This window comes from Carcharodon carcharias, chromosome 3, assembly GCF_017639515.1.
Source record: "Carcharodon carcharias isolate sCarCar2 chromosome 3, sCarCar2.pri, whole genome shotgun sequence".
NCBI lineage: Eukaryota > Metazoa > Chordata > Chondrichthyes > Lamniformes > Lamnidae > Carcharodon > Carcharodon carcharias.
Window position 1 is genome coordinate 13663889 of NC_054469.1, and position 14675 is coordinate 13678563.

Sequence of the window (14675 nt, forward strand, 5' to 3'; positions counted from 1 at the left end):
AGGATGGTGAAAGCATGGACTTTCAGAAAGGAACTGGACATGTACCTGAAGGAGACTAATTTGCAGGGTTATGGGGCAGAGTGGGACCAAATTGTACAACTCTTTCAAAGAAATGGCACAGGCAGCACAGACCAATGGCCTCCTTCCGTCCTGTAAGGTTCTGTGTTAAGTAGGGGCATTTTGGAAGTAAAAATGAGATTGTGCAATGTAAATTAAATGGTACCATTTTAAAAAGCAAGCAGGAATCCGGGAGTTGCATAAACAAACCTTGAGACTGGTAGGACGAGTTGATGAGTGTTTTTTTTAAAGGTTCTATAGGTTCCTTGGCAAGAAAGTAATAGTAACCTTTTCTAACTCACCACAAGGCTTCAGCTAAATGATTGTGTCCAATTCTGCGCACTACACTTTAGGAAGGACGAAAAGGATAGGTTGTAGTGGAAAATGATCATAATTGTACCACAGCAGGTGGATTTCAGTTACGTGGTGAGATGATCGAAGCTAGAATTGTTCTCCTGAGAGCAGAGGAGTTAAGGGGAGAATTAGTAGAGCTATTCAAAATGTTGATCGTGTAGATAGGGAGAAACTGTTTCCAATGGTAAAATACTCAGAATCACAGGATACAGATTGAAAGTAATTGGCAAAAATGCAGGCAGGAATTGTGAAGCAATTGCTTTTTACAGAGTTATTGTGGCCCAGAGCGTGATGGAAGCAGGTTCAATAGTAACTTTCAAAATGGAATTAGATATATACTTGTAGTGGAAGTATTTGCAGCAAAGATTGGCGGAGTGGATCTAAATGAATAGTTTGGCCAGCACAGATGTGGTGGGCTGAATGGCCACCTGTGCAGTATGATTCTATGAATCCTTTAACCACTCAACGTTTTAAATCCCCCTGCTGTGGAAGTATGACAGAAACATCCTGGCCTATGCTGAGTTTGTGATTTTTTAATGCTAAAATAGTAGTTATAATTTGGTGTATCATGCTAGAATCCTCCTCATTGGAGTTGTACATAGGTGGGCAAGATTAGGCTTGGTTATGTTGCCTTCAAATAGTAGACTGTAAGTACTTTGAGCTTTACCTCTGTATGTATTTCCATCTTTCATCTTGAGCTGTATCAGGAGATGCTGCTGCATCGCTGGATGCTTCACAGGAGCATTGTCCTGAGCTGAATTTATATTACTTACTGTTAACACAGACATTAGGATACGTTGATGGGATTAGATGAAGAAAGGTGAGAGAAGATTGTGTAGTGCATAACCACCAGTATGGACTAGTTGGGTTGAATGGTCTGTTTCTCTCCTGTTCTTTATGTGTAATACACAACATAGTAAGGTCACTGAATTATTCAGACTAGAAAGGTTCCAAGTTAATGTTAAACCAGCTCAACTTGGCCAATGTTAGGCTCTATAATTCGCCTATGTGCATCCCTGTTAATTGAAAAAGGGGGGAATAAGGCAGGTTTTCTATACTGACTACTATCCAACAACACCCATTAGAAGTGCGGCAGTTTGGCTATACGGGGAGGGCAGCAGGATTGTGTTTGGGTACCTCACAGTTGAGTAACCTGCTGACTTTGCAGTCTAGAATTAATCATAGTGCATGATCATTTAGGCTAGGTAGTGAAGAGTGGCCAGCACCCATAGCATTGTACCTCAGCAAGGAGCCCAAGTCTTTAGGAGTGGCAGATGGAAGGAGAGAAAGAAATCATCTGAAAAAAGGAGCGTAAAAGAAAATAATCGATTTTCCTAATATGAAATCTAAGTTTTCAAAAGTTGGTTGGAGCTGTGATACTGTATGCACTGTTCATGTGAGCAATGCATGACTCCAGATATATTTTCAGCTGAAAGTTGGTGGAAAAGTACTCCATTCAACAGCTGTTGTAACACATGTTGCTTTGAAGGTAGGAAGGCACTTTAAGGCTTTGGGATTCAAAAGCATGTGGTTCCCTTTTGTGGTAGTGTGAAGATTAATTTGTATTCAGTTGTGGTTTTCCAAATATGATCAAAGATAAGATTTCACTTTCTAATTTGAATTTGAAATACTGAACTGAACATGGTGTGAAAGGCTTGTCTTGTACGGTGAGTAAGATGCAGACTGGTTTGATGATATTTGCAGTTCTGCCTGTCACCACATTACAGATTTTTGTGAAAATCAGATTCAATTCAATACCTTTTGGCCTTTGGCTTTGTTTTTGCTTTGTAGACATTTGAACCTGTCACGGTTTTTTCTGTGTCTGACTACATTGCACCTTATTGGCCGACGCGAAGATGCAATTTTCTCCTAAGCATGGATTGTTGTTCCTGGGTAGTGATCGCTCTGAAGATACCGCTTGGAATTTACTGCAAGGTCCACAAGAAGCTGTTTTAGAGGAAGGCATCTCCTTTGTGCAGTTAGTGAGGAGCATAGACGGTGGGAAGCAACCCTGAAACCCTCCCAGCCTGGACTTGTCATTTTAATGTGGAAAGAAAGTATTGACTTGCATTTATATAGAGCCTTGGGACATCCCCACAGCACCTTACAGCCAGCAGAGTACTTTGAAGTATAACCACTGATGTAATCTGGGAAATGGGGCAGCCAATTTGCACACAGCATAATCCCATAAAAAGCAATGAAATAATGCCCATGTCATCTACTTTAGCGATAGTTGAGGGTACGTATTTTACAAGTGTTTGGAGGACTCTTACGCTGTTCTTCAAAAAAGTACTAAGGAATCTTTTACAGCTACTCAAGAGGGTAGACAGGGTCTTGATTTTAATGTGTCATCTGAAAGATTTAAAATAGCTTGTCTGAAGTTGGGAGCATAAGCAGCATGCTCCATTCTCCCCCTGTATGCCTCTCTTTGAAGATATGTTAACCTCTAATATCCTCAGTCGTTGCTCTGAGTAAGGAGGGTAGGAGACTGTATTCTGGGCTTTGTCCAAATGAATGCTTCAACCATGTGTTGACCCTTCTCTTGATTTCTTACATCATAATATATATCAAATACTTGCTCTTTTTATATTAAAAAAAACTCAACTTTTTGAAATGTTTTCAATATTGAACACCATTTCTCAGCTAAGATGGGGGAATAATTAAAATAAAAGCAAAATACTGGAGATGCTAGAAATCTGAAATAAAAGCAGAAAGTGCTGGAAAACCTCCAGGGATGCAATTAAGATAGTCTCACCTCTGTATATATTGCTCTTGAAATGGCTTCCAGGGGGTGAGTGAGAATAATATTAGATATTATTTGTGAATATGAATATGGCGGAGATGTGAAATTTTCTTTGGGTAATTCGACAGTGCAAACATACACTTACTACAGGGAGAGATGATGCTTTCTACACAACTATTACAGGTTAGTCAGGTTTTGCTTTTAGAGAAAAAAAAATCACCTTTTTATATAGCTGTGATGAACTGTGCCAAATGTTAAAAAGATATGTGTGGGAACATTCTAGGCTGAGCTCATCAAGAGGCTTAAGGGTGTCAAAAGAAAGATAAAGACTATTGACTCCCAAAGCAGGACAGACTACCGAGTATACAGTTACAGTAAGTAAAACTGTGTTGAATTCTTGTCGGGTTGTACCTGTACCTGGGTGAATATAAGAAGAAAATTGGGTAGACAACAAGCTGAAAATGTTCAACTCTCGAGTTTATATGTTCTGAAATCTTAAATTAGGAAAAACAGCCTAAAGGAATCAAAGGAACAAATGAGAGGAAGATGAGAGATAGAAAAACTAGGAATGGCCAAAATTTAAGAAAGTTGAGAATGCATGCTAATCCGAGTCAGGGTGTTAACACTATGTAATTGGTTTCAGTGCCTTCTAGTTAGGGAGTAATCAGCCAGAGTTTCCATTCCTGATTGTTATCCTAACCCCCTACTGGAATGTGTGCTCGTGAATTTGAGATTGGCTTGAACTTGATGCTTTCCATGGTGGGGAAATTCTACCAGCGTTGTGGGGAGACAGGTGGTATGGGAGGGTGTGGAATTCCTGCCACCATTAGTGGGAGAGCACAAAACATGCCAGCATGGGTGGGGGGAAGTTATTATTAGCTGCTCTGGGTGTGCCAATCAGGAGTCAGCAGAACTATAGACCAACTAAACCCAGTAAAAAGTGGCTGAAGACACGGTGAAACTCATTTCAGAGAAACTTAACAACATAGGACTCAGGAGCAGGAATAGGCCATTCAGCCCTTCGAGCCTACTCTGCCATTCAGTAAGACCTGACTAATCTGGTTGTGGTCTCAACTCCAGTTTCCTGTCTGCACCACCCCCCCACCCCCATAACCTTTGACTCCTTTTTCTATCAAAAATCTAACTCAGCCTCGAGTAAATTCAATGACCCAGTGGTCTCTGTGGAAGAGCATTCCAAAGATTAATGACCCTCTTGAGAGAAAAAAATTCAGGTCATGAATCTTTAGTTCCAAGTTCCTAGAAATTCCCATATCTATTCATTCTTGGGATTTAGGGGTCACTGGCAAGATTGGTATTTATTGCTCATTCCTCATTACGACTGACTGGCTTGCTCAACCACTTCAGAGGATTGTTAAGATCCAATTATATTGGTGTGGAATTGGAATCCAATATGAACAACAACAACTTGCATTTATATAGTGTAGAAAAACATTGCAAGGTGCTTCACAGGAGTGTTTCTAACAAAACTTTGGCAGCAAGCCACATCAGGAGCTATTAAGGCAGGTGACCAAAGAGAGGCCAGACCAGATTAGGACAGCAGATAGCCATCCCCAAAGCACATTAGTTTACCAGTTTTTAACAACAACATCACAACTTCACGGTCACTTTACCAAATTCTAATTTCTAAGTTCTTAAAAACTGAATTCAACATTCTCAAACTGCCATGGTAGGATTCTCTCTCATTCTCAGGATACTAATAATAAAAACAGAAAATGCTGGAAAAACTCAGCAGGTCTGACAGCATCTGTGGAGAGAGAAACGGAATTAATGTTTCGAGTCTGTATGACCCTTCAGAGATCTGTTTTTATTTCAGATTTTCAGCATCCGCAGTATGTTGCTTTTTTTCTCAGGATACTAGTTCAGTAGCATAATCACTATGCTGCTATCCCTGTAACGTAGCGAAGCTTTGGAGAGATATTTGGAGCTAACCCTTCCTCAATTGTGATTGAATTTTATTTATGAAATAACATGCAGTCTCAACCTGTAATACAATTAGAAAGTAGCATTAAAGTTAACCTTGTTAGCTCATACCCTTCTCTGCATGAACAGGCAGCATCTGGAGGAATGGCAGTCTGTGGGATAATGTAGTGAGGAGGGTACACAAGTTCCATATTTTTTTGGCATCCCTAAATACCCAGCTTCAGTTGTAGAAGGTGTTATGTGACATTTCATTAAGCCAGGCCTTATGCACCCTCCTTGGGGCTCTCCACTCTAACCTTTTCAAGGTATCTACAATGGACGGTACAGGTAGCAACTTTGCATTTTGTTGGCCAGATATGATTCCCTGCCCAGTTCCACCAGTGACTATGATGCATTTGGCCTCAGCGTTTTCTGGTTGGGCAGGAGATACGTTGGCCATGATCCTGTTTGCTGTCTGACCCTTTCCCCAAACCACCCACAACCCAGCTGGGAAGTGTATATGGCTAGGGTAGAGCTGAGCTTGAGTGGGATAACTCTTATGATTCACTAGCTCACTGGCTTCCACCCAGATGCCTGTTGAAGAATGGTCAGTCTGTGCAGTGCTACAGGGTTGTTGTTTGCCAACTTGAGTTTTAATCTTTAAGAAATTTGACCTGCTAGTGTTGTTTTGTATTATTTTTCTTTTAAAAAGCAATGTTACTGAATCTAATGGGAATGGGATATTAGTGTACAAATAGACTGAATTACATAGTGCTGGCAGATAGATTTGTGGTGTCAAATGTTTAAAGGTCAAGTTGCTGTTATATTCACTTGTGACCGGTTCAAATAGAATTGGAAAAAAAATCCCATGAGTAGATTACCTAGTAATTTGAAGGGCTGGGGGCGGGGTGGGGGGTAGGGGGATGAGGTGAAATTAAAGGATGTAGAAGAAAAGGGAAGGAACTGTAAATAAGAAATAAATTCTAGCTAACTTTATCAGAATTGTCTTACTGATACAAGAGCACAAACACAAGAACATAAGAAATAGGAGCAGGAGTAGTGGCCTGTCAAGCTTGCTCTGCCATTCCATATGATAGTGGCTGATTCTGGGCTTCAATTCCATTTTCCTGCCCACTCCCCATGTCCCTTAATCCTCTGCGAGACCAAAAATCTGTCAATCCCGGCCTTAAACGTATTCAACAATGGAACATCCACAACCCTCTCCAGTAGATAATTCCAATGCTTCACAACCCTTTGAGTGAAGTAATTTCACCAAATCTCAGTCCTAAATGATTGGCGCCTTATTCTGAGACTGTGCCCCCGTGTTTTAGATTCCCCAGCTGGCAGAAACAATCTCTGTTGTCTACCCTATCAAATCCCCTCAGAATTTTCTAGGCTCCAATGAGATCGCCTCTCATTCTTATAAACTCCAGAGAATATAAATCCAATTTATTTAACCTCTCATCATTGATCCCTGGGATGAGGGCGTTGTCCTATCTCGTGAACATTCGCTGTACCTGCCTCTAACGCAATGCAAGAATATCCTTTCTTAAATGTGGAAACCAAAACTGCGCACAGTATTCCAGATGTGGTCTCACCAAAACCCTGCACAGCTGTGGCAAGACTTCTTTATCCTTGCACTCCAATCCCCTTGCAATAAAAGCCAACATGCCATTTGCCTTCCTAATTGCTTGCTGCATCTGCACGCTAGTTTTCTGTGTTCCTTGTACAAGCACACCCAAGTCTCTTTGAACATCAACATTTACAAGTTTCGCACCTTTTAAAAAAAAACCCGCTTTTCTATTCTTATGACCAAAATAAATAACTTCACACTTCCCTACATTATACTCCATCTGCCATCTTTTGCCCACTCACTTAACCTGTCAATATCACTTTGCAGCCTCTGTATCCCCCTCACAGCTTACCTTCCCACCTAGCTTGGTATCATTAGCAAACTTAGGTACATTACTCTCTGTCTCTTCATCTAAGTCATTAGTATAGACTGTAAATAACTGATCCTAATGACACTGCACTATTCACTGCCTGTTAATTTGAAAAAGCCCTGTTTATGCCTGCTCTTTGCTTTCTATCTATTAACCAATCCTCTGCCCATGCAAAATTACTATCTGCAATTCCATGAGCCCTTATCTTTCCTATTAACCTTGTGTGTGGCACCTTATTGAATGCCTTTTGGAAATCCATATGTACTAAATCTACTGGTTCCCCTTTCTCTATTCTACTATGGATGTTATCTACTTGGACTTCCAGAAGGCCTTTGACAAAGTGCCGCACAGGAGGCTGCTCAGTAAGATAAGAGCCCATGGTGTTAGAGGCAAGGTACTAGCATGGATAGAAGATTGGCAGTCTGGCAGGAGGCAGAGAGTGGGGATAAGGGGGTCCTTCTCAGGATGGCGGCCGGTGACTAGTGGAGTTCCACAGGGGTCAGTGTTGGGACCACAACTTTTCACTTTATACATTAATGATCTAGATGAAGGAACTGAGGGCATCCTGGCTAAGTTTGCAGATGATACAAAGATAGGTGGAGGGACAGGTAGTATTGAGGAGGCGGGGAGGCTGCAGAAGGATTTGGACAGGTTAGGAGAATGGGCAAAGAAGTGGCAGATGGAATACAATGTGGGGAAGTGTGAGGTCATGCACTTTGGTAGGAAGAATAGAGGCATAGACTATTTTCTAAATGGGGAGAGAATTCAGAAATCTGGAGTGCAAAGGGACTTGGGAGTCCTAGTCCAGGATTCTCTTAAGGTTAACTTGCAGGTTGAGTTAGTAGTTAGGAAGGCAAATGCAATGTTGGTATTTATTTCGAGAGAACTAGTATATAAAAGCAGGGATGTGCTGCTGAGGCTTTATAAGGCTCTGGTCAGACCACATTTAGAATATTGTGAGCAATTTTGGGCCCCGTATCGCAGGAAGAATGTGCTGGCCCTGGAGAGGGTCCAGAGGAGTTCATGAGAACGATCCCAGGAATGAAAGGCTTAACATATGAGGAATGTTTGAGGACTCTGGGTCTATACTCGAGGGAGTTTAGAAGGTTGAGGGGGGATCTGATTGAAACTTCTATCCATGCTAGTACCTTGCCTCTAACACTATGGGCTCTTATCTTGCTGAGCAGCCTCCTGTACGGCACTTTGTCAAAGGCCTTCTGGAAGTCCAAGTAGATAACATCCATAGTAGAATAGAGAAAGGGGAACCAGTAGATGTAGTACATATGGATTTCCAAAAGGCATTCAATAAGGTGCCACACACAAGGTTAATAGGAAAGATAAGGGCTCATGGAATTGCAGATAGTAATTTTGCATGGGCAGAGGATTGGTTAATAGATAGAAAGCAAAGAGCAGAATACTGAAAGGCCTGGATAGAGTGGACGTGGGGAAGATGTTTCCATTAGTAAGAGAGACTAGGACCTGAGGGCACAGCCTCAGAGTAAAGGGAAGACCTTTTAGAACAGAGATGAGGAGAAACTTCTTTAGCCAGAGAGTGGTGAATCTATGGAATTCATTGCCACAGAAGGCCGTGGAGGCCAGGTCATTGAGTGTATTTAAGACTGAGATAGATAGGTTTTTGATTGGTAAGGGGATCAAAGGTTATGGGGAGAATGGGGTTGAGAAACTTATCAGCCATGATTGAATGGCGGAGCAGACTCAATGGGCCGAATGGCCTAATTTCTGCTCCTATGTCTTATGATCTTATAGTTACATCATCAAAAAGCTCTAATAAATTTGTTAAACAAGATTTCCCCTTAGTAAAACTGTTGACTTGTTTCAGTAATACCATGCTTTTCTGAGTGCATTGTTGACACTTCCTTAATAATAGATTCCAATATTTTTCCAGCTGATAAGCTAACTGGCCTGTAGTTCCCTGTTTTCTCTCCCCCTCCTTTCTTGAAAAGTGGTGTAACATTTGCTAACTTCCAATCCAATTGGACCATTCCAAAATCTAAGGAATTTTGAAAAATCATAGCCAGTATATCCACTATCTCTGCAGCTACCTCTTTTAGAACCCTAGTGTATAAGCTAGCCTGTCCTGGGGATTTGTTGGATTCTAGTTCCTCAAATTTCGCCAATATGTTTTCTCTACTGATATTAATTTCCTTAATTTCTTCACTTTTTAGCCCCTCGGTTACCATCTAATTCTGCTATGAAACTTGTGTCTTCTACTTTGAAGACAGACACAAAATATTTGTTCAATGCCTCTGCCATTTCTTCATTCCCCATGATAATTTCTCCTGCCTCTGCTTCTAAGGGGCCAGTGTTTACTTTAGCTACTCTCTCAATATATACGTAAAAGCTCTTACAATCTGTTTTTATATTTCTAGCAACTTTTGGTGACCCCCTGCTCATTTCTTAAACATTCCCAATCCTCAGATTTGCTACTGCAACATTGTGAGCCTCTTCTTTTAATCTACACCACCCTTAACTTCCTGAGTGAACCACGGATGGGTCTGCCTGGTTGAGTTTTTGCTTTTCAGTAGAATGTATTTTAGTTGAAGATTTTGAATTGTTACTTTAAATGTTTCCCACTGTTCCCACTGACGCAACAAATAGAAAGCAAACTGTCAAATAGCAGAGTGTTTGCTTATAAAGGACAGTACAATCTGTTCCTCTTTGTGAATAGATTCCGCTTTAACTTCAGTTTTTTTCTGGCTCTTGCATTGGAGTTCTGTACATCTACATGGGTAGGTCAGTGTGTTTATGGTGTTGTACGCACATGTACATGCTTGTGTGTGTTTCCATGCTTCTGTAAAGCATGTTTCTGTTGCTGTTGTTACTGTAGTACAGTATGTTAATGAAACAGACATGGATCTGATCATGCAGTGATTACTGTTCTAATAACCCAGAAGCCTTGGCAAATAATCTAAAGAACATGAGTTCAAATCCCACTGCTGTAGTTTGAGAATTTGAATTCAGTTGAATAATGGCAAGAAGCTGTCAGATTGATTTTAAAATCCAACTGGTTCGCTAATGCCCTTCAGGAGAGGAGATCTGCTGTCCTTGCCTTATCCACTTTGGCACACGTGTAACTCTAGTCCCACAACATTGTGTTTGAGACAAACTCCTCTGAAGTGACCCAGCAAGCCACTTTGTTGTATCCAAACCACTAATCAGTTAGTGGTGGTGGAGGACCATCACCTCCTTCTCGAGCCAGTTCGGTATGGGCAGTAAATGCAGGGCTTGTCAGTAATGCCAGAGAAACTTGAGTGCCAGTGAAGCCTGAGATGAAGCAAATCTCTGCAGCTGTTGGTTTAACACGATAGTGAAGCTGCCTGAGCTGGTGGCTGTTCTGAACACATGCTGTATAATCCTCCCTTAATTCTTCTTTTTCCCTATTTTGACAGTATTGGCTATTGTCAAAGTATTAGAAATTGACTGAATGTGTAAAGAATTTAGTACAATGGGCAAATAAAGATCTCAAAAGAAGCCTCTTCAATTAGCAGGACACATATGTCTTAATCATTCTCAGCAAACTGTAATCTTGGTTCATTCACTGGAAGCTAAATGGTTTCACTTAAAGAGAAAAGAATAATCTGTTTGCCCTAAACTTCACAACATGAGTTTTTTTTTCAATTATAGAAGTCATGGGCAATCTGAAGGTACAGTTGATCTGTGCACTATCTAAAAAACCTTGTACAGCGGAGTTTCTGGAACGTGACTGTGACAGTTTGTTTTTTCCCTCCCAATACTTTCCTGTGTCTGTTGTCTGGTACAGTTAATAATCAACTGAGTCTCTCTCAAACTAAGACCTGTGTTTTTGTTCACTGCTGGGTATGAACTGGTGTACCCCAGCTTTAGCACTGAACTCCACATTCTGATTTGTCACTAACTGAGAATGTATAGGACATTTGCCATGCTATCCTGTCACCTCGGAGAGCACAAAAACAGCTTGCCACTGGGCCATAGATTGCATAGGCCAAAGCAGCTTGTTTAGATTTATATGCACATGATTCTAACTACAGTAATCAATCTGACACTAATTCAAATTGAGTTGATCCCACATGATTCTTGTAGATCTTCTCGTATTTTAAGAAAACAGTCTCTGGTGGTATATACACAAAGCTTTGGTTCTTGTGGCACTCTGTTTTTCTTAACTTGCACATAGAGGCGTACAGAAGACCCAACAGCTGGATTGAGCCCTCCGACGCTAAGATGTAAAAGTGGTCCTTTTAAAGATTTTTTTTTTTGTTCATGGGATGTGGGCATCACTGGCTAGGCCAGCACTTATTACCCATTCCTAATTGCCCTTGTTCAGAGGGCAGTTAAGAGTCAATCACACTGCTGCGGGTTTGGAGTCACATGTAGGCCAGACCAGGTAAGGACAGCAAATTTCCTTCCCTAAAGGGAATGCCTGAAGGGGCATTAGTGAACCAGCTGGGTTTCTACAATGACCAATGGTCATCATTAGACTTTTATCCAGATTTTTATTTAATTCAAATTCCACCATCTGCCGTGACGGGATTCGAACCTGGAAACATTACCCTGGGTCTCTGGATTATTAGCTTAGCGACAATACCACTACGCCATCCTCATTAATGTCCTCATCAAATAGTTTCTGGGAAATAATGCCATCACAGTAGGCAATGAGTTAACGGTTTAGGGACTATCTCTCCTAGTGATGTTCATATCTGTGACATTCAGTGACAGAAGAAATTACATTTGTGATAGCTATTGCCAAGAGAAATTCACAAAGTAGCAGTGTACACAGGGAATGGGTTACGTTTTAGTTGGTCAGACAGAGATTGAAACAACACTGAACTCTCATTTAGGACTGATGTCCCATTCAATACAATGATGTCTGATAGCATGCAGCCAATTTTCTGTGTACATTACCTGCAGAATAACTCTCAAAACAGAAGGAGTTTTCACACATTTCCGGAGTCACAGCTGGCTGAGATGATTTTTACCTTGGGATTTACCTGATCTAAAATCCCACAAAGCAACGACAACAGTTCCTGCATCCAGTGAAATTGATTTGCAAAGCCATGTGTCAGTCACATCCTCAGACATGTATTATAACTGTACTTATACCTTGCCTTCAGATGGAGTACACCTCAAATCATTGATGAGACATGGGAGTTCTTTTTATCCTTTGTTACATTTTAATGCCAGTCAGTACTAATTCCAACAGGAAAGCAGGCGTTCCACAAGGTGCAAACATATTCTGAAAATTCTTCAGAGGAAAATCATAGTGATTTACATATTGCTTTACCTGTTAGTTAGTTGGTCATTGCCTTCAAATGGCTTCTAAACAATGTAGTACTTCAATGGTTGAGCTATACATAATTGGGCAGATAGCTGACACATATGCTTAACAATTTAGTCACCTATTGCATGAGTGGGGACACTTGGTCACTGAGGGTATCTGCATGTTCTGGTGTCATGACACTGTTGAGTCAGTTTTCAGAGATGCCTGGGTGGTGATGCTCTTCCATTTTCTGCCTATGGAGACATATTGTGTTGTCTTTATGAAGGGGGGAGGTGTAGACCGCCAGCAAGAGAGTTCAGAGTGTTTGATGCTTTTCAAACCTGAGAATTTCAGGATTCAGCAAAGAATGACCAAAAATCAATAAATAAATTAGAGTATGAGAGTAAACTAGCAGGAGACATTAAAAACAGATTATGCAAGTTTTTATAGGAAGTGGAAGAGAAGAGATTTGTGAAAGTAATTCTGAATTTCTTACATGCAGAGGCAGGAACATAAGAACAAGGAGTGGGAGAAGGCCATTTGGCCCCTCGAGCCTGTGCTGCCATTCAGTAAGATAATGGCTGATTTTATTGTGACCTCAACTCCACTTTCCTGCCCTTGACTTCCCTGTAGATCAAAGATGTGCCTAATTCAGCCTTAAATGTTTCAATGAGCCAACACTGCCCTCTGGGGAACAGAATTCCAAAGATTAATGACCCTCAGAAGAAATTCCTCCTCTAGTCCATCTTAACTGGGAGACCCCTTACTTTTAAACTGTGCCACCTAGTTCTAGATTCCCCCACTTCTGCTTCAGTTGTGTTGGTATCACAGACGAAGATGCGCATTCCGGCATGGGAGGAAACATTCTCTCAGCATCTATCCTGGTGTCCCCTCTGGAATTGTAATGATTACATGAAATTATAAGGAAATGGCAAATATTTCACACATACTGTTCTCATGGTAAAAGATACAAAACAAACATTCTAGTGAGAAAGAGGAACTTAAATAAATTAGTTTGCGCAAGGAATTACCTGTAGTACTGGAGAAATTAATCTGGCTAAAAGCCGACAAATCCCCTGGACCTGATGGCCTGTATCCTTGGGTTTTAAAAGAGAGGCTAGAGAGATAGCAGGTGCCATTGGTTTTGATCTTTCACAATCCTCTAGGTTTTAGATTGGTTCCCGCGGATTGGAAGATAGGAAATGTAACTCTGCTATTCAAGCAAGGTAAGGAAAGATAAAACAGGGAATTATAGGTTAGTTAGCCTGGTGTCAGTACTAGGGAAAATCTATTATTATTGATGTGATAACTGGGCACTAAAATTATAATATGATTAGGAAGAGTCAACATTGATGTATGAAAAGGAAATAGCGTTTGATAAATCTGTTTTTTGAGGTTGTAACTAGCAGGGTGGGAACCAATGGATGTGGTGTATATGGATTTTCAAAAAGCATTCAGTAAGATGCCATATAAGGGGTTTTACATAAAATTAGGGCTTGTGGTATGGGGTAATATAAGCATGAATTGGGTAATATAAGCATGGATTGAGGATTGGTTAGCAGACAAAAAACAATGTTATTTTGGGTTGGCAGGCATAACTGGCGGAGTACCACAACGATCAGTATTTGGGCCTCAATTATTTACAAACCGTATTGATACCATGGATGTAGTGTGTTCAGATATGCTGACAATGCAAAGCGAAGTGGGAGAGTTAGCTGTGAGGAAGAGGAAAAGAGGTTTCAGAGGGTTATAAAAAGGTTAAATGGGCCCAAGAATGTGGCAGATGAAATATAACTTGAAAAAAATGTGGAGTTGCCCAGTTTGGAAGCAAACGTAGAAAAGTGAAATATTTTCAGAATGGCAAGTGACTGGGAAATGTTGGTCTTCAGAGGGACCTGGTTGTGCTTGTACAGGAATCACAGAAAAATAACATACAGGTGCAGCAAGCAGCTGGGAAATCAAGTGGTATGGTAGCATTTATTATAAAGGGATTGGAGTATAAGAGTAAAGAAGTTTTACTGCAATTATCATATAACACCAAATGGACTGTACAGCAATGGCCTCCTCATCTGAGCACAGATATGCTTGCCTTAGAGGGAGTGCATTGAATGTTTACCTTATAAGATCCTGAGGGGACTTGATAGGGTGGATACCAGGAGGATGTTTCCACTTGTGGGGCAGGCTAGAACTAGGGAACACAGTTTAAGAATAAGAGGTCTCCCTTTTAAAATCAAGACCAGGAGAAAATTTTCTCTCAAAGGGTCGTTAGCCTGTGGAATTTTCTTCCCCAGAAAGCAGTGGAGGCTGAGGCTTTAAATTTATTCAAGGCAGAGTTAGTCAGATTTTTGATAGACAAGGGAGTCGAGGGTTATGGAGGGCAGACAGGAAAGTGGGGCTGAGGTCA

At 40.9% G+C, this 14675-nt stretch overlaps 1 protein-coding gene across 1 annotated transcript in view; it reads left to right on the top strand.

The window, feature by feature from the left end:
* arhgap39 (Rho GTPase activating protein 39) overlaps positions 1-14675 on the top strand; it is a 487284-nt gene that overhangs the window by 111499 nt on the left and 361110 nt on the right. The window lies entirely within an intron of this gene.